Here is a 25,418-nt window from a genome sequence, read left to right as displayed (position 1 = left end):
GCCATCGACGTGTTCACAACACCGGTTGTGACCACGATGATTTTAACACTAAACCTACCACGGTCAAAATGACCGGTGTTCTATTTCACAATTATTGAAATTATAAAAACGTTTTCATAGGAAATCGCTGAATTGCCTTCTTTATTTCAGTTCATGTTATAATGAAAATCGTTCAAAGTTCAAGTAAATTCAATCTTTACCTTTTTACAAGACGTTTCACTTTTATATGTTTTGCGCTTAGTAAGCTTAGTGTTACAGTTTGCATTAGGCTCTAGCAGAAATAAGTTCGGTTTCAAGTGTAGACACGGTCGAATTCTAACGATAAGCTTCTGAACAGAACTGTGACCTAAGCTGAACTTTACTTATCAATAGGTCCCTCCTCTCTGCATCGTAACAATTACTATCCGACTGCGGATTTTGTCCGTTTACGACAAAAATGGGCTGGCTCAATTAAAAATAATAATAAAAAGAATTTCAAAACCATCTTCGGTCTACGAAATTGATTAAACGAAGAAAACATTCCTATCTTGCTTCTGTGCCTCTTCCGAACGAGGCAGAGAATTTTTATTTTGCAAAAACAAATTGAAAACAGCACACGTGCTGCCCATTTTAACCAGTAGCGTGACAGTCGCCGATGCAAACAAATCGGATGAAACGCAAGAACCGCGATTCGTCTGATAGTGAATAGCCGTCGACGTAGGCGGATTATGAGAGTCGCGGAAAAGTGAGACAAGAGATCACAGCGGCTCGTGCAACAGCGAATAGTCGTCGATGTAAACAAATTAGGGTGTAGGCGGAGGAGTGAAACACAATTCGATGAATCTGCAATTACAATGGAACCGCGGGACGGAGCCGGAATCGTTTCGACGATTGAAACCGACGATCGGCGCCGGACTCCGATAATGAAAACCCATCCTGCCGATATAGTCCCGTGCCGTACCGTACCGTCCCGTTCCGTCCTGTCCCGTCGGACGTGAATATCGAAGAAAAACCCGGCCGGGAAATCGAGGCGTGTGGACGAGTCCGAGCAGAAAATCGAATGCAGCAGCTTTGTGTTCAATCGTTTCGTTTCGAATTCGTTTTGCCGCCGCGGAAACGCTGACCCCCCCCCCCCCAATCTCTCTATCGCTCTGTCGGCACTCTCTTGCATCGAAAGGAAAACAAACGGGCGCTTTGTCGCGGACAATGAATAACAAAATCAACAAATAAATGAATAAAAATCGTAGAAAATTCGCCGGTGCAAGTAAATAATATATACGATCGGAAGAAGTTGCTCTCGCAGTTTCCCCGATACCCGGGCTAACACACACAGAAGCTATTGCTTTTCCAGGCTGCTCTCTCCGGGCTAGTCTTTTTCCGCGGGGAGGGAGGGCAAGGTATTTTTTTCTTTTTCGTTCGTCTCACGGTTCGTCGATTGCACGGCAATTTTGCATATCGAGCGCCGCCCCGCGTCGCCTATTATTTGAGCGTCGACATCGAAAAGCTCGTTCCGGACGGGCTCGGGGCTCTCATTGACGGACAATCGATCAGCCGTGCATCGCCGATGCGTCGAGCCGTGAAACCTCCTGTTAGAAACACCGCGGCTTTGCCCTGCCCATCCACGGAATACACAAAATCCCTTTTCCTTTTCTTCCTTTTTCGGGTTTCCTGCTTCGCGTACCCTGCCGGATATATCCCACAGATTATCACTTTCCCGCCTGCGCGAGAACACTGGCCACTTCTCCGGAGAAGACCAGTTTTGAGACGAAGTGATGAGTATTCTGTGAATCGGTAAAACTTAGTGAATCGGTAAAGCGTAGGACCGGAAATGGTTATTGTACTCGCGTTAATTGCGACCGAATGTTTGCCACCGTCGATTTTTATTCACCTCGTGTCCCACCTCAGCAAGCGTTCATTATTGAAAACCCAGTGAACAGGTTAAACGTGCTCGTTTCAACAAATCCCGGTTTCAGAAACGTACCAAGAGGATCGTTTTGATTCTCGCCCGAGATCGTTGGGAACGTTTACACGAGTGCCGGCTCTTCAGTTACGTTTATACGTCTCTGGAAATTCGTTCTCGCGCCGAGTGGCTGTACCGGGCTGTGCGCGTCCTCCGCCATTCGAGTAAAAACCAAACCCGAAAAGCGGTTACGTTCAACGGCCGTGTCGCGGGAATAAAAATTCATTCGCTGGAAATTACCGGGCATCCGCAAAATTTCCCTATCCCAACCCGACGGCACTGCTGTTTGCTTCTCGTTCGAAATCGATGGCGAACGATGCAGTTCTATTCTCTGAATTCGTTTTGCGTAACAACAGGAACGCATTGTCTTGCAAAGAAACAGGGTGCCCACGTGAAATTAAACAAATGAATTTTATGCACGCTGCGTTTGACCAAACATGGGGACAGGCTGCGAGACAAACAAATGGTAGAACGTGTTAACAGAAAACATAAAGTGGAAACAGGATGGATAAAACCATCCTTTTTTTTTTTTAATTCTTTCCATTCTTGGCCATTGAACTGTGATATTATGGAGCTCGTTTATTGAACATCAAACTGGTGCATTGTTCTGTAAACGGCTGATTAAGTACTGAATTTATTTTTCAATCGATATATTTGGCGGACGAAAATGTTATGCGGTTCAAATTTTCGACGATTATCATTTTTATGGAAATTAAGGTTAAACGGATAAAGGAGCGAAAGCAGAGGTGTCACAGTGCCGGAAGATTTAGATTATAGTCCAAGTATGTGATGTTAAGAATACCTTGTACATTGTTGCGTGAATAAAAGCGACAGGAGAAGTAGAAGCGGATCGATTCCGAACGATCCCGTGCGATCGTGGTGTAGAATGTATCGGGAATAGATCAGCCGTAGGACCTGGGGCTTTAGGGCCGTAACAGGGATCAAGGAGGTAGATCAACTCGTCCTTAGGGCGTAGAAACGGCGTCCCGAAGGTATCTCGGGACGTTGAATGGTCGGGAAGCAGGGCAACGGATAAGAATCAGCTTGGGCCGCGCAGTTTCGGTGATTTCTCTGGCCGAGGGAAAAGGTGCGCACGTATTTTTCCTCCTTCCCAGCGATTTTTTTCCGTCTTTTTCGTTCTCGTCTCGGTCGAATGCTCGGTGTTAACGATAAGGTCATGCTGACGTCGAGATAAGGAGACCCCGATTGGGAAAGATCGCGTGCTCGACAGAATACGGGCCACGAAACGTAATGTTATCAGGTTGTGCGCGCGGGGTCTCGCACAGAAAACAGCTGCACTAAATTTTTTCCGCCGACAGCTCCACTTTTTCAGAACGATAACTCGCGCGAGCGCGCGCGCGCCGCGACCGGCTAACTAAACACGATGCCCTATTAAATAATACCGTTTTATCGCGAGCTCGCCGTCGAATTTTGTACAGGCGATCTACAGGGTGTTGGACGCGATAATTTGCCAAGTCTCGATCGGAACTGCGAACTGTGTTTGTCCGAAAACGTGTGCCGGCGGTTCGGGCGCGGAGACCAACTATGGTTTCATCGCAGTTCGCGCATTTGTCCGCTGTTGCACGGATTCGTCTGATCGTGCACGGTTTACCGACGATCGAAACACAGCTTCCGGTTGTTGACGGAAACTTGTCTGAGAAACGCCGTTCGTGTCTGAACCGAGGATCGATTTAGACATTACACGCCACCGACACCCTTGTCTTTTGTATCAAAACAATTGCTGTTCATACGAGCTTCGTTTAGAAGGTACTTTTGTGGAACAGATATTTTGGAATCTGTATAATGCTCCAAGGAAATAAGTTATTGGAATACGATTTTTAAAAGACGATCCACGTTTTTAATTATTTATCCCAGGTTCGAACATTTGACAACAGCACGATATCGAGGAATATTCAATTTGTAATTCTTTCTTCTCCGTTTCTATGTTACCGATTGAACTTCGGCACGGGCCCGTTTGTCCAGGCAACGCTTGCTTTTGCCAACAAGAAATCGAATAAACAGCGGCAATCCAATTACCATTGATAACATCGTCATTGTCGGTGATCCACCGTTCCGACAGGTTGCAGAGCCGCGCCTAAACCAACACTGGATCGCTATTTTTACAGAATTACCGCGGTGCAGGTACAGTGCCTGTACGAGAAAAATGGAAGACGCTCGGAGCAAACATCAAAAGGCGAAAACATTTAAAACGTTTAAATTTCCTTGTATATACCTTGTATAGTTCTTGCTGAAATTTGATTTCCGGCTCTAAAGGTGCGAACAAGGAAAGGGAAACGGCCTAGAGACTGTCAAAGGGCAAGCATAAGGGCCAGCCACGGGAGACGGTAGAAAATGGTTGGCAATCCGGAATTATCGAATATTATGCGAGGCGAAAAACAAACAACGCACAACAAACACCAAACGGGAGAAAAAAAAAGATATGCATCCGGGCATCGGGGCGCTTTGCTGCGTGGGACATTTCATCAGAAAATCCATCAAGAGATTGCTTCTGGGCAATTTCTTTTCTCTCCCGCAGCAACCTATCCCTGCTTTCTGATCCACCCCTTTTCCACCCCTCGGTTACTGTCTATCCTCTCGTTCGATCTTCTCCGTAAATTTTATGTTTTAAGGAGCTCATACCGCGTTACGATCTATTAACCCCTAGCACTCGAATGGCGACTGTAAGGCGCCACTAAAAATTGCTGTATCATTATTCAAAATATTTTTTACATTATAAAATTTGTTCATAGTCAATAAATTATTAAACACTTAAATTGCACTATTTTCGTATGTATAACATGAAAAAAATATGTACATAGAAGGGAAATATTCTAGGTCGCAAGAAATGTTTCGTTATGGAGTTAAAATATCTTCGAGTGCAAAGGGTTAAAACACGAGTCGCGTAAGTTTACTTCACGGGAATGATCGAAGGGTCGTCTTTGACAAAGATACTGCGGCTTTGTCAACGAATCTATTCCGCTGACGTGCTAGGAACGAAAAAGACAATAGAAGTTCTTGAGGAGAACTTGGACGATGAGTAGACTGCGAATTTTTATTTTGTGTCCTTGCGGAATAATTGTAGTCGGATAAAAATAATCCAAAAATGGGAATCGTTCATGGATGTTGGGCTGTCATCCAATAATAAACAGCGTAACCGGACAGCGTCCAATGAGCTTTGGGACCGACTATCCCGCGTGTATATTTGTCAAAGACCTCTTAAATATTCATTTGACTAAGATTAGAAATGGCAGGGTAACGAAAGTTTCATCTTGAACAGAGAGAAGCGAGAGGGTTGGCGGCGACTGGCAGAGGGAAAAAAGGGCCAGAGAAGCCGGGCAAGATTAATGAAATATTCACGAGATTAGTTGTATCCGGCGGAGAAGTTCGGATCGCAATCTATTCCCGTGCTATCCCAGAGACCGGGGCTCCCTGGAACGCTTTACACACCCCTGTGTCGACGTTACTAATTTCTCTTCTGCTTCGAAAAAATGGCCGCCCTTATACCCGCATCGTATATCGAAAAATCGATACCGGTAAATAATACTGGGAACAGGAGCTGGGATGAGAAACGCGATCTTTTGTGCCTTCGTTACAGAGCTAGAAAATACGTCGCTGTTGGATTGCACAATTTTCAACAGTCGTAAATATAGGATAATATTCGTTGGAGGACGGTTCATGAAAAAATTTCTACCGAAATCTGTAATTTAATTCATAATTGAATAAGTTATCTTGAGTCAAATAGTCTAACAGTTTCTTTTGAAATTAAGCTTACACGGTAGTTGGTAAATTTGTTAGTCAAACAGATAAAATAGAAGAATGATTAGAATTTCAGATTATTTGGACAGTGGTGGGGGAAATGGAGCATCAGTTAGATATAGTGAAATCACGCAAGGGGAAATAGAGAGCCTCCGTGGCGCAATCGGCTAGCGCGTTCGGCTGTTAACCGAAAGGTTGGTGGTTCGAGCCCACCCGGGGGCGTTTATTTTTTATCATTTTTTTCAATAAAAAAACACAAAATCGCAATACCTAAGCTTCTCCGAAACTGTATTCGAAATTGTTAAAATTTCCTGTTAGGTTCTGCGCTTGCTTATTATTCGTTTCTCTGCTCGACACCAATAATTGCACGCGGCGAGAATAAAAATGCTTTGACCATATATGTATATGCCAGTGCGAATATATACGTGTATAGGGATATAGCTTTGCTGCATGTATTATGCATACCGTGCGTACCAATGCAGCTTTATGAAACATTTACGTGATCGGATCGCAAATCTTCTTTTATAAGCCGCGGCGTTGCCTCTTTCGCGAGCACGTGCGCTCATAAGTTCTATAATACGAGACACACACGACGAACACGTGAACGCTTGATGCGCGTGTTCTTGTCGCCGGTATAGCGATTTTGAGAAATGCGCCTCGCGGAATTGCACGACGATCGTTTGTTTCGACTATAAACTGATCGTCGTTCAATTTCCTCTAAAATTTTCCAGTGAAAAGTATGAACATCGGTGCTTTAAAAAAGTGAAAATTAAATCATTCCAAACCATTCAAAGTAATGTTTACTTTTCCGGATAGAAAAAACTAAATACCGGAAAGATAATTGTACTGTAAATAATAAGAAATGATTGAATAGTACTCTGAACTGTCGAGATGAGCAGATCGGATTCATAGCTACAGACAACGTAGTCAAAAATTAATCATTCCGATTCGAAGGTGTTCCCCGCGTTCCTCACGTGTTAGTTCGCATAATCTCCGCGAGATGTCTACAGCCAAGAGGCTTTTCTCGCAGTTGAAGTTGTGCGATCGAGGTAATATCTCGGAGGCGAAAGAGTGTCTCGGCAGTCATTCAGTGGGTGTACTACTGATCGATTTAGCAAGTGATGAATCTGGGAGATGATCCATGATTAAACTCCGCTCCCTGACTTCCATCAATCGCAACGACGGTTGTCAGAGGAATATCTGATGCTAAATCTTTTATTTTTTTTAAACTATTGCAAAAACAAAGTACATTACAAAACAAGGTAAGTTACAAATTTATAAACTTTAGTTTTAATTTATATTATTATTCCAACAAAAATGTATTTGTGTTATGTAACATGTAAGTAGCGCAGAGTTGGGTAAAAATTTATTTTAAAATCTCGAATACAAATAAATGAACTCGTTTCTCTCGGATAATACATATTCTCACCACAGTTTATCCGTCGAGGATACTTTTCACGATGTTCATTTGTCGTCCGTGGGTCATCCGAATCGCGAAGTATAACGGCTATGCGTATCGACGCCTCTAGTGGCGAGAAAATTTATTTGACAGAATTTATTCGAAGATACAGCTGGATGAGTTGCAAAGTACCTCTTTGACTTTTATTCGATAGTTTTTGGCAGCGCCCCCCATGTATTCGACGGTGAATTTCGGCAGATACTCGCAACTCAGAATGATGTATCTTTGATTTTCGACGTACGATTTTCTGCGTGGCCTTGAGATTTATTCGAATACTCGATGTAGGGAAGATGATTTATTCGATTTTTTATTCGAGACGAGCATGAGGAATAAATGAAAATCAAATGTATTCGAAATTGTATTCGAAGTTCGGATGAAAGACCGAGCGACGTTGGCCAAGTCGTAATACTTACGTCGTAATATGCAAGTACGTACTATGGTATAGTGACTCCATTAATATTCAAACACTATTTATTACTTAAACGATTGTTTAAACAAACAAATTTTTATTACTTAAACAATTTACGTCACCTTTTGCAATGAGTAAAAGTCTTTATAATAAAAGGAAATGTCATTGGGTTTCACCATCGGTACTCTGCTGGATATTAAGGTATTAAGACAATTTTATAAAGAACTCTTTAGATTATGTATTATGTACAGGTATACGTACATAGGCATTGCATGCAATGGCATTTTTCTGTCTACGGTTCTGAATTACCGACTCTGTAGAACATGCAGAAATTTAGAATCAAAGACATCGATGATTTAAATTATCTGGAACAGTACTAAATAAATAACAAGTTTAACCATTGAAACAATGAATTAAAAAATTATTACTGAAAATATATATTTATGACGACAATTATCAGTGGATAGGCATTTTTTAACGAAGTTTACTGCAAATTTCATCCTGATATCTCTTACGGTTCAACATTTATTGTAAAATGTCACGAAATTTCTCGACCCAGCACAGTGTCCGGCCGTCCAAGGCTGTGTATCGCGATGCAGCATTCGCTTCAGATAATTTTAATTTCGTTAATTTTAAAATGTTAATCTTTTTAAAAAACAGGTCTGTAAAGAGGACACTTGGGGCTATATCCTCATTTTTTTGCAAATTTTTAAAAAGTTCCCTTTTATGAAAAGATTGCATTTGTTGAAAACAACGCACACACCTTCAGCCAAAAAGAAAGTAACACATGTGTCGTTCTTCTACTCTCGGAATCATTCGGCAGGGATCGACGTCTGTCGTTGCACACAAATCCATATGTATATCGTCGCCTGTGATTGCACATATATATGCATACATTTGTAGCCGCTTCGACTGCGGCGAACGTAGATAGAAAAGGACAGCATGCAAACACGGCCGCGTGGCCGAAGGCGCAAGAAAAAGGCAGCACAACCCGATGATATTATTATCCGATTTGTACCGTGTTTGGGCTTATTTCGTTCAGGAAAACATTTTCAATCGGTAGGTAATGATCTCATTATGATAACGTTAAGAAGAAATAATATTAGATTTAGTTGGTAAACGCCAATACCCTACTGTTTACAATGTTGCCTCTGATACTAAATCACGACCATATGGAGCGTCGCGTGATGTGCCGCCTGGAGACAACAATGTAAGCGTTTCACCATCACTTATTAATAACAATAAAATGTTTGTTACAATTCATAATTCTGCCATGGGAACATTATTAATCGATTGCAAATAGTTTGCTGATGAAAACAAGTCTAAACACGCCACAAATCCGATAAGTTAGACGGTGCCAGTATTGAAACGTTTCCTTCGAAGTTCATCAACGAATTTTATTTCACTAGCTGACAGTTCCATTTCGATAGAGTCCGCTGCCGTACCAGAGCATGTTCTACAGAGTCGGCAATTCAGAACCGTAGACAGAAAAATGCATTACATGCAATGCCTATATACGTGTATCTGTACATAATACATATTCTAAAGAATTCTTTATAAAATTGTCTTAATAACTTAACATCCAGCAGAGTACCAATGGTGAAACCCAATGACATTTCCTTTTATTATAAAGACTTTAACTCACTGCAAAACGTGACGTAAATTGTTTAAGTAATAAAAATGTGTTTGTTTAAACAATCCTTTAAGTAACAAAAATATACTGGTTTAAACGTTTGATTCAATGATACAAATGTATTGGTGAAAAAATTTGTTTCAATAATAAAAATTAATTTGTTTAAACAATTGTTTAAATAATACAAATTTATTTGTGTAAAAAATCGTTTAAGTAATAACAACGTACTGGTGTAAACATTTGATTCAATAATAAAAATTTATTTGTTTAAACAATTGTTTAAATAATAAAAATTTATTTGTGTAAACTAGCGTTTAACTAGTAAAAATGTACTGGTGTAAACATTTGTTTCTATAATAAAAATTTATTTGTTTAAACAATTGTTTAAATAATAAAAATTTATTTATGTAAACAAGCGTTTAAAGTTTAAACGATAAAAAGTGTTCGATTATTAATGGTAGTCACTGTACCGTGGTACGTATTTACGTATTATGGCTTGGCAACGTCGGATAAAAAAGTCGGCTATCCGAGCTTCGAATACAATTTCGAATAAAAGATACATCTGATTTTCATCTCTGCCAAATACTCGTCACGAATAAATCCTCAAATAAATCGTCTGGCCAAATCGAGCTTCGAATAACGAATAAAAGTTACGGATATATTTCGCCGCGACATCTGCGTTCGAATACATTCTGAAATTTATTTTTATTCGTCGCCTAAAATCGTTCGGATACACGGCGACGCCGAGTATCTACAAATAAATCCGTCGAGTAAATGGTGGCGTTGTATCCGACCATCCGAATAAATCCCGAAGATAGCCAGAAAATCATCTGGAGGCAGGTCGAATACAAATCTCGAAACCAGACGCTCGACGAATAAAGATACAGATAACTTCTCGCGATTCATCCGACTTCGAATAAAAACAAAAGAACAGCGAATTTGTATCCGAAAGCCATTCAAATAATTTTTTCATCGGATACTGCCCAACTCTGTTAAGTAGTATAAATGTTATATGAATTTATTAATTTCATATGGAAATGTAGTAGTGCAATTCAAAGCTAGTTTTTTAATAGATTTAGCAAATAGAAAATATTCTCTAAAACACAAAGATGAACAACAATATTGATAAATTATTCGAGAATAATAATCAATTTTCCATTGGGTTAACCAATAAATATTCTTGAATAATATTATAATACAAGAGTAACTTGTGATTGTTATTTAAGGGGAAATTATCAAGTTTCTTTTATGGTATAGAGGAGCCATTAAGAAACTTATTAATAGGCTTTTGCGGTAGCCAAGGTGTTAATTATCTTAAACGATAAGAGTCTAAGGCAAACTTCACCTACACCATATAGTAGAACTAATTTTTTAATATCTTCGTACCTCGTATAGTTCTTGAAGAGACTCCTACTATTTGCTTGATACTTTGAGTGCAAATCCAGTACCCCCAAAAGTTCCATAAAATCAGAGTAACTTATTTAACACTTTCGCTGCGGACGAAAATAAGTAGGCGTTCGCCGGGAGTTGAAATTAAGATATTTTTTTTTTAATGAAATTTTCAGTCCGTAAAATAAAAACCTGATTTTTTTTTCATAACAAAAACAATAATTCATGATGTTCAATCTAACAAAAGGTTAGGTTAGGTTAGGTTAGGCTAGGCTAGGCTAGAAAAACATATATATATATATACATGTATACTTTGAAAAACATATATTTGGGGTAAGTATAACTTATTTTATGTATAATATGATTGATTGCAGAACAAAAAAAATTAAACCTGATAAATAATAAAAACAACCATATATTTTCGATATATATTATTTTTTATGGTAAGTTTTGAAGCACTCTCCCAAACATAAGCATATCTTTACATGCTTCACAATGGTAAATGGTGTCCTTCCTTTTTTTTTTTGTTGGGCGCATACTCGGCATCTTTTTCTTTGTGTTTTCCCTTTCTCGTTCGTTGCGTCGATTTTGGTCGGCAAATATTGTGTTCTTTTGTTCGTACCACGTAAATCTTTCTTCTCAGGAAGTATCCTATCTAAAATGTTTTGCCGATATTCATATAGTGACAATTTCTTGCCACTATATTTATTATAAAGCAGGTAATAATTTTGAAACAAAAGGTATAAAATATGTACACCCAGCTTCTTATACCACCGTACATTTTATAAGGGTAAACACAGAACGAACGTTTGTCAAAAGTCGCTAACCACTACACTAAACACAAAAGAACAGCCCTTCACGAATGCTTGCACCGTACTGACTGTCTAAATAAGGCCAAATATGACTAAATAAGCAGAGGACGCGTATGAGCGTCATTCGCACATGGCAAGGGCTCAGTTGGACGCGCATGTGCGTCGTCCGCAGCGAGAGTGTTAATGAAATAAAAATCGAAATACTCTTTCAACATTCTTACATTGTTCAGAGCCCAAATAAATTTGCTACCGCATATTAGCGCAAAAGTTTATTTTTCAATCTGGACAAACAATTCCGTCTCTACCATTTCTGTAAAACGCGACATAACGAGACACAATGCAACGCGGATGTAAAAGCTTGAAATAAAATATAAAAAGAGTGCTTCTATCGATCTAGTTCTGGTTTTTGGGTCCACCTTGATTCGAAGACAGCGCGAAAGAGCGACACCTAACACTCGGCTGGGATCGGTGGCGATAAGACGACGAACCTTTGCCCGAGAACGGTGAGAGCAGCCGGGGCTCGGCTGGCAAAAGTGCTCGACGAAAGGTACACGAAGGGAACGAGAAGTGCGGTAAGGGACGAAAATGGTGGAAGAGACGAGGGATGGCAGTGGGCGAACGTGGAAAGTCATTATCGCGACAGAGGAGATCGGAGGCAATCGCGGCAGGTTCGAGAAAGCTTATCGGTAAGCTGCAGGCGGAATTGAGAAAGCCTCTGGCCGTTTTGCGATACACCGGCGAAAGAACAGGTCGAACTTTCGCCCACGTATAAACCCTTCTGTTCCGTTTCTCCCGAGAAAGCTTCCCCGGCCGGCTTTTAGCCAGTAATTCCGGCGGACTTTCCATGGAAACGTTGATTCCACGCTGTTCAACCGTGAGTTCGATCAACCCTTTCCTCCCTCTCTCGCTCCTCCCACCCTCTCTGTTTCTCTTCGTTTCCCTTTCTCTCTGGCCGTCCCCCTATCTCCATTCCTTTTAATCGGTTCCTTCTGTGTTCTTCGATCGAACGTTTCGAGTACATCGTGAGAACGTTTTATCATCTGAAGAGGATACGCTCGGGGGTAAAAAAAACCACTACAACTCCCACACTACCAGCTTTTTCCATCGGCTTTTAACCCTCGAACGATGCACTATGTGTGTGGTGAGGTAGGAGACCGACACAGTGTTGTTTGTTTCAAAGATTTTAAACATTCTCGACCGCGCGTGTTTGCAACTTGTGACAGTAACAACACATTCACCACGGCAACGTTACGGCAGCAGTCTTCATAGTTATTTAATATAAATATAAAAATTGCAAGTCAAGTTCGCCAAATATCATGCTGCGCGTTGCAATTTTAAATACCGAGATAGATCGAATTGATTTCATGTTCTTCGTGCAAAACACAAAATTTTCACACACATGTGCACGCTGGTAGGGAGCGTGTTAAGCTCTGTTAAATAATTCTATCGATACAAAAATCTTCGGTTCGATTTGCAAAGCATAAATTCTATAAAATTGTTTGAATTGGCAAAGGATTGCCAGGAGGAAGGAAAGGAGGATGTCAGAATGTTTCTCGATCCCTCAGATAGCTAATATGCATTTCGAAGCGACGATCGGCAAAATGAAAGGGAAAAGATCACGCCGTGGAACAATGGGATTATCGTCGATCGCCTCGTTTCCTGCTCGAGCGGCTCGATAACACGATCGCCTTCCGCGTCGCCGAGAGATACGGACTCTCCGAGAGGATCTCGTCTAGACTGGGAACGGAACAGGTGCTGCGAGATCATTGCTGACAACTCGAGGATCTTTAACCCCTTTCTTTCTCGACTTTTTCGCAATCTCGACTTTCTCTGGTCAGGTAACGAACCACTTTCGCTGGTTTCAGACTTACAAGTTCAACCCTTACTTGCTCCGAAGACTATACCGCATCGTCTCAATGGTTGCCGATGGTCCACCTAAATATGAGATAGAGGAAGGTACCCTAATTTGGACCAATTTTATATGTTTCAGTATATGGAGATACTTAAGAAGTGCCAATAAAAATTAGGTAGTAGAAAAGAAACTCACTAAGTGTACCTTCAAAATAATACCATCTATTAAATTTTAAAAAACATTTACAACCGTGAAAAATGAATTTTAAAAAACATTTACAACCGTGAAAAATGAATTTTAAAAAATCGTGTCATCGGTCTAAATAAGAAAACCGGTTTCCTAAATTGAACCGCTGGTTTTCTAAATTGGACCATTAGCTTTCTTAACGACAATTGGAACAAATGTTTAATGTTTAATGTTTGATATTGTACAGAAACCTAAATCTAACATAACCTCTCAAAATTGTAACTGTAAATTATAGATGAATGAGTAAGCTTTGTGATGATATAATAAGACTTGTAATTACTTACGTTTAGATGAATTAACGGCTTTCACTCTTACGTCGAAATAACTAATTTTCTACTTAGTCAAACAAATAAATCTTCTCTCAATGTAACCACGAGGCGTTTGTTCACAAACACGATTGCATTAACCTCGTCTATATCTACGTATAACTGTCCAAAATCGCACAGACTTCAGCAATCTTTGGATATCATAGTGGTCCAAATTAGGCTGCCCTCCCCTACCAGTCATTATAGAGTTCGCAAAAGGACTGTGACCGTATTAGAGTGCCTCCGTCCGGATAGCACAGCAGTTAGGCTTTTTGTATCACAAAATATTCGAAAAAGAAGCATAGTTTTCTTTCATACAGAATATAAATCTACCTGAATATTCGCAGAACCAGGGATCAGGGGGAGTGAGAGGGTGCATTGTGGGCAGTTTGGAAAGTGGCCAAGTATCGATAATTAGTTCCTGCATGCGCACAAAGAAACTGGAACGAAATTAAGACAACGGCCCCTGGCGGGGGTGGTTCGGAGTGGTTCGGGGGGAATGGCCGGTCCAACACAATAAGCCGACTCCGGTGTTCGAAGCAACTTTGAAGCGGACTAATTTACGATAATGGTATCCCCGGTGGTGGGGGGAGGGAGAGGGTAGTCCGCGGGACCCTCAGACGCGATTTAAGTCGTTTCCACGAGCACCTTGCCGGGAAACGCCCGCGGAGAATTATTGTTTGGCCGTTTTACGAGCAAAACGACGAAAAACACAGTAACGATCCAGCCGCGTTATCGGGGACCGGGATCGTTTCGTTCCGTTTCGTTTTGCGAGAACGCGAAACGAACGACGACGCTCGTTCTTGCCGAACCTGCTGTCGCTGCTTTCTCGACTCGTGCGACTAGAAATTAAAGGAAACCATCGGCCAAACAGTCATCTTGCGCCACGGTTGTTTAAAAGTGTTGGACAGTGGGCAGTCGTAGCTGGATTTATTTATGAATTCGAAGTTGCAAGATTATTTTGCTGCTAGAAAATATAGTTCTGAGGAAATGTGATTATCCTGGAAAACGTGCTCGGGCAGCGATGATATTCGTGGGAACGTTCTCCGTGGTGCATCGGAAGTTCAAAGAGCCGTCGAGTATTCACCGTGAAAAGTGCAAGCAGTGAAACGGATACTGGCGGCGCTAGGTATTGAATTTTCTGATTTCGAATTCAGGTGTCGCGTCAGGAATCCGCGACGACTCTTATTTGTCCGGAGAGTGAGAATCAAACGGAATCCTTAATCCACGTGATTTCCAACGAGCCCGTGAGCCGGGGAAAAAATTCATGACTTCTCGCTGATTCTCTATTCCTTCTCGTTTCTTTGTCGGGCTGCTTTTTTCACCGATCCGAACCGAGCCGAACCGAACCCGACAAACGGTGAAACTTCTACGAGAAAAACTGCTCGAACTTTCACGGTCTTCGCGATGCTCCGACAAAGCATCGCGCAGTGAAAACTTGATGAAAAATGATCGAAAACCTGACCGAAAATAAAAACGTTCTTGCACAGCACTTTTGCTCTCGTAAAATGCAGAATTTAAGAATTTAGGAACAGATCAATATTTCTAAAAAAAAAAAAAAATGAAAGTTCAGTGTGTTGTACTAATTAATGGAGTAAAATATTTTCGGCCAACTGTTCGATGCAAATGCATTAGATCGCGCCTTCCCCACAGGCTCCAGCCGCCATTTTGTCGGCAAAGGACGAGAAGCCGAAGAATCGATGGCTGGAAAACGCTGTCGCTTTCTTCGACGGTGGTCTCGCGGAAAATCCGCAGGCCCGGCACACTCCGCCGACAAATTGAGTTTGGACCGATCGGTGGCCGAGCCATTCGAGCCCTTCGAGCCCTCCGGAACCCTCCGGATGGATTCCCCGGAAGGATCGCGGGCGAAACACTTTGAAACTCGATCCCTCGCTCGAGAGATAAACGCCCAAGCGACACCGTTCCCGTCCCTCGAAAAATTCAGTTGACCCGCACCTTCGAGGATTCCTCGGGCACCCTTCGCCCTTCGCCGTTATCCTCCGGGCAGAGTAATCCCTTCTTGCGACCCCCTGGCACGCGTGAAAATCAATTTCCCTTCTCGCCCGGTGAGAACTTTCGACGAACATGCTCCTCGCTGGTGGCATTAGGGGTCCGCTCGCTCTGAATTGAATTTTTATTGGGAATTAGGTAAATGGAAACTTCTGTTAAACTTTTATGGAATTTCCCCAACAATTTATGTTTAATAAAATCCACTTTTTAAGCACGAGTAATGGGCAGACTCCGGATTTTATGCGAGATTAGGATTTTCCACCTGAAGTGAAATAGAAATTTACTTTCTTAATATGTCTGATAGGTTGAAAATGATACAACAGTGTTTTTATTATTCTCAATTACACCGACTCGTTTTCGTTACGAAACGTTTGATCGACGAAACCGTAAATTAATTGCGGCGCAAGAGGTGGGAGAGAGGAATCGGGTTCACGACAAACACCAAGAGCAGAATACAGTTAATTAAACAGCACTTCGACTTTGATCATGTCAGAACGCTCTCGTGGAAGTAACGGCGACGGTCGTTTTCTCGAGGCAGCCGGCGAAATCTTCACCGAAGATTTGGCACCGGGTATCAAGTTCCAGGTGAGCTGGATCCAGAAGACTGTGACCGAAGTGTTTTACGAGGATGTATCTTCTGCTTCCTCGGAGTTGAAACTTCTCTTTATCTGTTCGCGGTAGTCGGTCATCAACGGGTCTAAGTTCTCTCTCCTGTTCCGCAGATAACGAGGCGAACTTTCGGCTAGTCTGCAGGTAGTCTAGGTGATACATAGATCATTAAGGAAACCGTAGTCCTCCACCCCGTTATCAGAAGGTTCGACCCGATAATCCTGCTTACCGCGCTGCTCGTTTAACTCCGTCTGCCTCGAGATCGGTTTCTGAGGATCTACTTAGGGGATCAAGATGCGCAGCCAAGACGATGGACCCTGGTAAAAGAACAGGGAAAACCGATACCGGCTAAGCTCTCGACCCCGGGCATACGCCCCGAAGATACCTTGGGAATTAATGCTTCTGTACCGCGTGCTGATACATTAGGCTATCCCCGAAATTATGTTGTTCGCCGCGCTTCATTTGTAGAAACGTTCGCATTTTATTTCGAATTTAAATCGCGTGTTGTAGGATTAGACAACGGATTTCACGCATTTATCACAAAAATGGATTGTTCACATACAAAACTGTGGACATCGGAAGGATAGAACGATGTAATGATCAGAACAGGAAATACATTTGAATCTGTTGATTTTTAATGCAGAAAATTCCCAGTCAAGTTGCAAGAGTGCAATCATCTCCTTAGAACTATATTTTCCCACCAACCGACTACCAGATTGAATTATAAGCAAGAATTAAAGTTCCGACAGTTCTACTGTCTCTTAACTTTTCAGTCAAGTCTTTGACAGTTTATATTCAACCGGTTGCGCCGGAACTTTCGCCTACACTTTGCCGTATTGTACAACAAGATCCGAAAGATCTGCGCTGAAGTGTTAAAATGTTCATTCCGCTAGAATTCGCAAATTTCCGAGCAGCCGCTAATATAATAAACAAACTGAGATGGTGGTTTCGCAAAATATGGGAGCAATGAGTGAGAGAGGAGAGACAGAGAGAGGGGGGGGGGGACACGGAAGGGTTCGAGGCTCGAGCTTCACAAAAGGGAGCAAGGATTAAGCAGGTAATTGCAACCAGCTCCATCGAGTGTTCTAATTAACACACCTCATTACCGCTTCCGTGTACGGGTTCAAGGGGGATTAGTTTTAACGACGGCATGAACGGAAACGAAGACCTCCGTTCCGCCGAAACTATACCGACCGCGGGAAACATGATTCGGCAATTCGAAAACGACGCAGATTCTTCAAAGGCGATCCTTCGGTCCTTTAATTTCGCTTCTCTTTTGAAAATTGTCTTTCGACACTTTGGGTGCCAAAATATGGCAATCTCCGTGCTAAAATATTCGTTTACGATTATTCAAATTCACCGGAGACCTACAAAACACAGGAAAATTCGAAGAGTAATCACTAGGCTGCGGATCTTCATGCAAAATCAAAATTTTCTGCGTTTTTACAGTATTAGCAAGTCAAGAATAATATACTGACTCCTCAACTTAATATTATTCCAAATTGCAAAATCCACAGTCCGGTAATAACAGTCACTAGCACACGTTCTTTCAATTTTTATCCCACTCATTGAAGTACTTCGATCTGAAATTTTTGAGGTACCTGAGCTACTAGAGGAAGTACCTGAGTCTTGAGGAAAATAATTAGTTGACGATCGAGATCGCCATCGAAAATTGTTGGCGGATTCTCGCGATCTAGTTATCGCGAGAACGTTGGGCAAGACCTTTGCCTTTGTCCTCGGAGGCTCTGAATTGTTCCAGGGATCTCTATCGCGACGGAAAAGATGGACGACGAGTCGTAAACTTCCTCCTCGGCTTGTCCCGCTCGACTAAGCTCAACAGGATTTTCATGAAGCGCCGTTAAGGGTGAGAACAGGAAAAAAAAAGTTTTCTATTCGCCGTGAGTATTCCCGCTCGAGTTCCGTTTCCCTATTCCTCTGTTTCTCTCTTTCCTCCCTCTATCTGCTCATCGTCCTGTCCCACGGAAGAAACAGCGAAACGAAAAGTAGAACGAAATATCGGACGACGCTTTTTAATTACGAAACAACGTCGACCTTTAACCAGAATTATTTCGGACCCCGATCGGCAACTTTGCTAATTACGAGAGCACGGATTCCACGCGTTTGCGACAGAAATGTACCGTTGAGACGCAACGCAATGCGAGACCGACGAAAGTGTCTCTCGAATTTGACTCCGAGTCCCGATCACTTCGACCACCCTTACTAGAGGCAATAAATTAGCCTAAGAGTCGAAGACTCTTGAGACCCAAGCGACGGGACTCGTCCCATTTTCTCTGCGAGTTTCCGGCACGAGAACATAACAATTTAAGACAGCGTCTGAACAACCTCTAAACACTCACCCCCAATTTTCTCCCACTACTATTTGTGGGATGAATGGTTCATTGTGCGTGCGTGCGTGCGGGCGACCGGATCATGTTGCGACGGTCCGGCGCCGGTATGTTTGGAAAACTCGAGTGACTGAGGAGGCGTGAATGAAAAGTGTTTAGGTCTAACAAGGGAACATATTCAGATGCGAAAATCAGATTTTGATGAAACTTATGGGAGCTTCTAGTTCTTTGAAAAATATTTGACACGTATTTTTTTTTATCGGCAGACATCCACTTTGAAGGGGTGAAAACAGCCCTCAAAGTTGGGGTTCAAAACCACATTTTTTGAGATATCTCGGAAACCGGAGATCGAAAAAATTTGAATTTTTTTTTAAATTGTGTGTTTTTCAATGGGAAATGTAGTCGCGCAAGAAAATTTTAACAAAAGTTTTTTGTTTAAACAATATATTAAAATTTTTATTTTTTTTTGCAGTTTCTTTTATTTATTGTTAGTTCATTTTAATGTAAACTTGGGTGTGTGATCTTTGATCCAAAATAGGGGATACATGTTTCAGGATTTTCTTTTTTTTTGCCATTTAACAATAATTATGCATAATGGAAGATAGTCTTGCACCTGGCGTGCGTAGGAAGGAATTCTGGCTTGTTTCATCGAAATATAAGCATTTAGTATGAACGTGTATAGTATTTTAAACAATACCACTAGGTTATGTGTCGTTTATTGTTTTATTAGTAGCTAAAGAAGGTGGCGCAGGTAGCAGCGTGAAATACTTCAGTCAACCACGTTCTAAATAAGAAGAAGAAGATTCATTATGGACATTAGGTGTCGTGAACACACTTCTTCGTACACGAGGTCCTAACTGCCCTTTGACTCCTTTCAAAACAATATACAATGGCGATAGCCAATATGTGGTGTACCAAAATTTTATTATTTCTTGCTACAATAAATTTTTCAAGTGTAGCCTTTATTAATTTGTTCTTCCCATCTGTATAAATCTGATTGTCTCTTCAATTTCTTGTATTGGTTTTTTACAGTTTGGAAGTTTAGTGTTCTTTTTCTTCCACTCTTCCAATAATCTACAGCTTTCTTCTTATATTCTAAATCAATGTCTGCATATTCCATTTCTTCTGGACTCTCGTCCGGAGAACTTGAAGACGACGGTTTCGATGTTGACGCTGATTCCAAATCTTCTTCGTCTTCGGGAACATTAAATGAAGTCGGTTCGTCTGTTAGGTCATCGAATATCAATTGTTGTTGCGTTTCGAAATTCATGTACCCTGCTTCTCTGTACCTATCAATCAGATCTATAATAATGTGTGCCAGTTCAATTTCCTTCCCATTCGTGGGTGTTCCCTCGTTATTATTACTGTTATATGTTTCCATCAAAATGTTTATAACGTTCGTCGGATTGACCTTCATGTTTATAAAAACCGAATCTAACAAGAAAAATAAACAATCAGCAAAAGTAAAATTAATATAATTATTGGATGTTTTTTTGATTATCGTCAGAAATTATTTGTTTTATGTGGCACTGTTTTAAAAATCCGAAAGAAGTAGCCTTAACTTCTTAATATCCACGTTGCTTTACAAACCGTAATGCAGAAAGACTAATAGCACACGTAGCAAAAAGTGCCCATATTTATACATTCTTAAGACACCTTACGTTTCCCACTCTCTCACCCTAACAACCAATAGAAATGTTTGAAAATATTCGTGTTCTTCTGAAATGCTATATATAACCGAGGTAAAACTGATGTGAGGCATTTGCCACCAGCTCTTTTCAGAGCTACCATAAACGACGAGGGAAACTCCAACTTCGAGGATTCACAGTTTAAAAAGGCTGCAGGTATATTTTGACCGAAGGCCCAACGACTGCAGAAATTCACACGCGAATTGGCTATAAAAGTCGGTACCCTTACTCCGCCGCGGTAATTAGCACCGCGTCACGCTGCTACTTGCGCCACCTTCTTTAGCTACTAATAAAACAATAAACGACATATAACCCAGTGGTATTGTTTAAAATACTATACACGTTTATACTAAATGCTTATATTTCGATGAAACAAGCCAGAATTCCTTCCTACGCACGCCAGGTGCAAGACTATCTTCCATTATGCATAATTATTGTTAAATGGCAAAAAAAAAGAAAATCCTGAAACATGTATCCCCTATTTTGGATCAAAGATCACACACCCAAGTTTACATTAAAATGAACTAACAACAAATAAAAGAAACTGCAAAAAAAAATAAAAATTTTAATATATTGTTTAAACAAAAAACTTTTGTTAAAATTTTCTTGCGCGACTATATTTCCCATTGAAAAACACACAATTTAAAAAAAATTCAAATTTTTTCGATCTCTGGTTTCCGAGATATCTCAAAAAATGTGGTTTTGAACCCCAACTTTGAGGGCTGTTTTCACCCCTTCAAAGTGGATGTCTGCCGATAAAAAAAAAGACGTGTCAAATATTTTTCAAAGAACTAGAAGCTCCCATAAGTTTCATCAAAATCTGATTTTCGCATCTGAATATGTTCCCTTGTAAGTGATAGGAGAGTTTGTGTGTTTCTAAGAATGAAAGCGATGGATGCAAGAAACAGAGTGCAAGCGAGATGAATGCAAGGAGATGAAAGACTATAAAGCGTGGATGTTTGGGAAGAGCGGAGAGATTAGAGTTGCGACAGCCTTGCGAGAAAGAGTGTTAATCGTGTCAGCGTTATATATCGTTATTTCTTCTAAATATATTAATATTCAGTAAAGTGTTTCGAAGAGATTAATCTCCCCATTTCCCAAGATTCCTACATATTTACCACCTCCATCACCAATTTCACATCCCTTAAAAACCCATCTCTGCATGCAAGTCTTCAGTCTTCAGTTTGTCTTCAGTCAGTCTTCAGCTAGTCCGCATTTACACCACATCGTTGTACAGTTATCATCAAATTCAAAGTTATTGTTATCAACAAGTTATACTATTCATTCTACCGTTCAAAATACCTCACCCTTTAAAAAGAACTACCTAGCACGGTTTTAATTAACCAAGCAGGAGCGATAGATGTGAGAAAAGTCGACTTAACTGATCTTTTCCATCTACGCACGTACATACGTGTACGGACGCGATTCTAAACAGTAGGAACGTTAAAGAAATACAAATGGATTAACCGAGACCGACGCCAGAAATAAAAAGTAAAAGAAACGCGTAAGCTTAAAGTATGCGTCCGTAGGAAGGAAACAATAGTAAAAATGGAGCCGGCACTGGAAATTGCAATGCGTCGCGAACGACGAGCGAGAAAACGGTCGTTACTCGCGAACGAGCCCGCAACCGCGGGAAAGAGAAGAGGTCAAAGGCGAACGCATCCGATCCGAATGCTCGTTATTGTCCTTATTTACCTAATTCCGGTTGCGGTAGCGAGCCCGTTTTCCTCGGGGTCGGCCGCCGATATTGCGTTTTCGAGAACGCAAGAAGCGGCTGGTGCTCTCGAGTGGATGCAATTTGCGTTAACGGGCGACCGACGGATTTTTCCCCGAGACGTTGTGTTCACTGACGAGCCACGGAAACCACCGCGCGTTGGCTCGATCTTACATTAGCCTGAAACGTTCGTTCTCGGCGGGATTGTACGCTCTTGCTCTTAATACTGCCCGGGGGGGGGGGGGGGGCGAGACCGACCCACCCCTCTCCCCCCTCTTTCATTAGGATTCATTAAATTTCTGAACGCGATCGCGTGAAAAGCCCGAGCCGAGCCGTGTCCCTGCTTCTAAAGCAGGGTCCACACAATCGCCACCCTCTGTCCACACCGACGCCAACACTGTTTGCTAATACCGTCCGCTAACAATGTTCCCGGAAACGAAAAGTTCAATCGCCTATCTAGCTCGGAACACCGTCCACAAACGAACGATGTAATTATATCGGCCGGCACAGCAATTTCGCCTTTCGATTCTCCGGATTTTTATCCATTCGACGCGAACCCGGAAGCCACTATTCGTTGGATGAATATTTGAACTGTGATACAGCTTTTACTCGCTCATCTAGTTTCCACGTCGTTGACTGTCCTATTCTAATTTATGCGTTCCCCTGCGTCACCGTTCTCGGTAAGCATCGCGCGAAATGGGAGCACAATTAGAGACGACATGGCGCAAGAGTGAACGGAACTTGTGCCATTTACGGTTATGGAATTACGGCTGCCACGGAATCGTTAATATCACCCACCAATGGCAGGGTTAATAGCAACTTTATTGGCAACTTTAACAACTGTTCCTGCTCCGACCAGGAAAGCTGCTGCAAATTAAATCTGTTCCTCGAGTTTGTCTTGTTTGACGTAAAGACTGGTATAAGGTTTTAGAGATCGACGGACGATCAGTGCGCAGCAACGTGCAAGGATCATCGTCCTCGGAGGATTCTCTTGCAGCGTTCTTGCGAGCGTGGAGCGGAGGCAGGATTAATCACTTGTCAGACGCAGCCTGTTCGCGAGTCCGATTTTTTCGTGGACTCGCGGGAGAATAATTGGCCTCGAAGTCTGGAGGGGAGCGACTAGATCCGACCGGTGGAAAGCGGTGGAAAAGCGAGGGAAACTGAGGGAAACGGGGGGCTGTTTCACTCCGGGGAAATTTGGGCCGGGCCGAGGGACAAAAGGCACCAAGTTTCCGGCGAATCGAACACCCGGGAGCAGAAATCATTTCGCCGTTTGATTCGATCGCGTGCCGCGGCGCGAAACGCGCGGTCCGTCGCGTCGCATCGCGTCGCGTCGATCTCCCAGGGATCGATATCGAATCGACGATGAAATTCAGTCCTTCGGGAACCCTTCTCCTCCGAGTCCCTTCAACTCCCGCTTTTTTTCCTTCCGTCGCTCCATCACACGATTCCCTCCGTCGGTATCGTTGTCAAATTCTAAATCGGGTTCGGAAAACTTTACATTCGTGTAATCCAAACACTTCCAGAAAGGTGACGTTCCATTTGCAAATAATGAGTTTCACTTATTCCCATTTGTTCAGTTCAGGCGCGTTTATGTCTCGGCGGAAATTTCATTTTTTAATCCTTTCAAAGTGAATCATTTTTCCTAATTCAATCCGGCGAATTTTCATTCTCTATTGTTAAGAGTTGTGACGATTTTACTTGAATACTTGAAACTCGACAACTGTTACTCAACTTCCTACAGGTAGGCAAGGATTGCAATAAAGAATAATAATAAGATAAGAAACACGTGAAAGTAGGAAGTACAGTGCACAGAGATAGAGTATAAATTATGTACAAGCATTTTACACAGCTGAATACAGAGAAAGTGTCTGGCGGTTCTGCCGTGTGGAGGATCAATATTGACAAAAAGGAACGCAAATTTCCAACTCGGACGGGGTTCAACAACTTTGCACTCTCGCCGCGTTGGGAGCATCAAAGCCAGTTAACGTGGCTGCAACTGGGTCTTTTAACCATCAGAATATGAGGGTCTTTTTCGAGATTAGAACTCCTTAAAGTGGATCGTTCTCGGTTGCAAAAGTTCTCGCTCTTCTTTCGGAGACGCTGCGAGCGACGCGTTTCACAAAGGAAAAGGAACGCTCGCGGAGAGTGCGAACTCTCTCTTTCTCTCTCTCTCTCTCTCTCTCTCTCTCTCTCTCTCTCTCTCTCCTCTCCTTCGAAAACGGTCCCGCCGACTTATCTCGATCCACTGCCACGGACGGTTCGGGGGGAAAGCGTTATTTTTCTATGGAAATCGCGCGCGAGTTATCTTTCCGCGAAAACGGTCAAACTTATCTCTCTCTTTCGTCGAACCGCCTCGACTAGGCGCGAAGAGACTGGAGAAAGAAGGAGAGCGAGAGAGAGAGAAAGAGAGAGAGAGAGCTCTCTTCCTCTTCGTAGCCTGTTACTCGAACCTCCCCCCGCTCATGAAAATTGTAAAAGTTACCGTTCCGCCGGAACGATCAAAGTTATCTTTCTGTTAAACGTTGCCCGCCAGTTATCCTGCGTCGAACACGCTTGTCGACGCTTATCGTCCCGCCGCGGAAACCCTCTCCAATTTATTTCCACGAATCGGCGAGCAATTTACACCGGCCCGGATTCTGCGGATTCTAGGATCTAGATTCGAGACTCTAGGATCTACAGACTTCAACTTGCAAGTTCGTAAACTGGAAGTTACGCTCCGCGGAAGCCTAGACGTCTTGACGCGCGGAATTTAACGCGATCAATGTTAAACTGATCGAAAACGAGGCGCGGAGAACTCGGAATTTTTCGGAGGCTTCTCCAATCTCCCTAATCGATCGCATGGTTCTACCCGAATTTCGGTTTGTGATATTCGTTGGATAATCCTAATATTAGGTCGTGCCGTGGATATGTTTATATTATTCACCATTGAAAAGTATTTTAATGAAAAACCGCAGAAATTTTATAGTGACGGTATGATGTCTTTGTCAAAAAGGTCAGAAGAGGTTGTGGAATGAAAGGGTGATTACATATTTCATTTTTAGAATTTAAATGGTACAAGAGTAAACGGCACGAACTTATGGAACGACCTAATAGAATGGAACGCTTGGTGTTCGAAGAACGACCAATTTTTGTAAAAGATCTACCTAGGCTTAACAAACAAGGGAGAGGTAACAACGATTATACCACAATTCAGAACAAAATGTCCACATTACAAAACTCGTTGGCACCCGATAAATCGCTAAAAATTTA

At 42.0% G+C, this 25,418-nt stretch overlaps 1 protein-coding gene, 1 long non-coding RNA gene and 1 other non-coding gene across 6 annotated transcripts in view; 2 read left to right on the top strand and 1 right to left on the bottom strand.

The window, feature by feature from the left end:
• The window catches only part of Nachra3 (nicotinic acetylcholine receptor alpha3 subunit), a 175,379-nt gene that overhangs the window by 97,428 nt on the left and 52,533 nt on the right, over positions 1 to 25,418 (bottom strand). The window lies entirely within an intron of this gene.
• On the top strand, positions 5,844 to 5,917 carry Trnan-guu (transfer RNA asparagine (anticodon GUU)). The gene has a single exon. It is a non-coding gene; the product is annotated as a tRNA-Asn (tRNA).
• Positions 11,811 to 25,418, top strand: part of LOC143353177 (uncharacterized) — a 29,107-nt gene continuing 15,499 nt past the window's right edge. The window contains exon 1 of the long non-coding RNA XR_013082085.1: positions 11,811 to 12,083. This is a non-coding gene — a long non-coding RNA (uncharacterized LOC143353177). The remainder of the gene's footprint in view (positions 12,084 to 25,418) is intronic.

The sequence above is a fragment of the Halictus rubicundus genome, chromosome 4 (genome assembly GCF_050948215.1).
Source record: "Halictus rubicundus isolate RS-2024b chromosome 4, iyHalRubi1_principal, whole genome shotgun sequence".
Classification (NCBI taxonomy): Eukaryota; Metazoa; Arthropoda; class Insecta; order Hymenoptera; family Halictidae; genus Halictus; species Halictus rubicundus.
The sequence above is the reverse complement of the archived record's forward strand: the minus strand, read 5'-3'. Positions and strand labels throughout refer to the sequence as shown.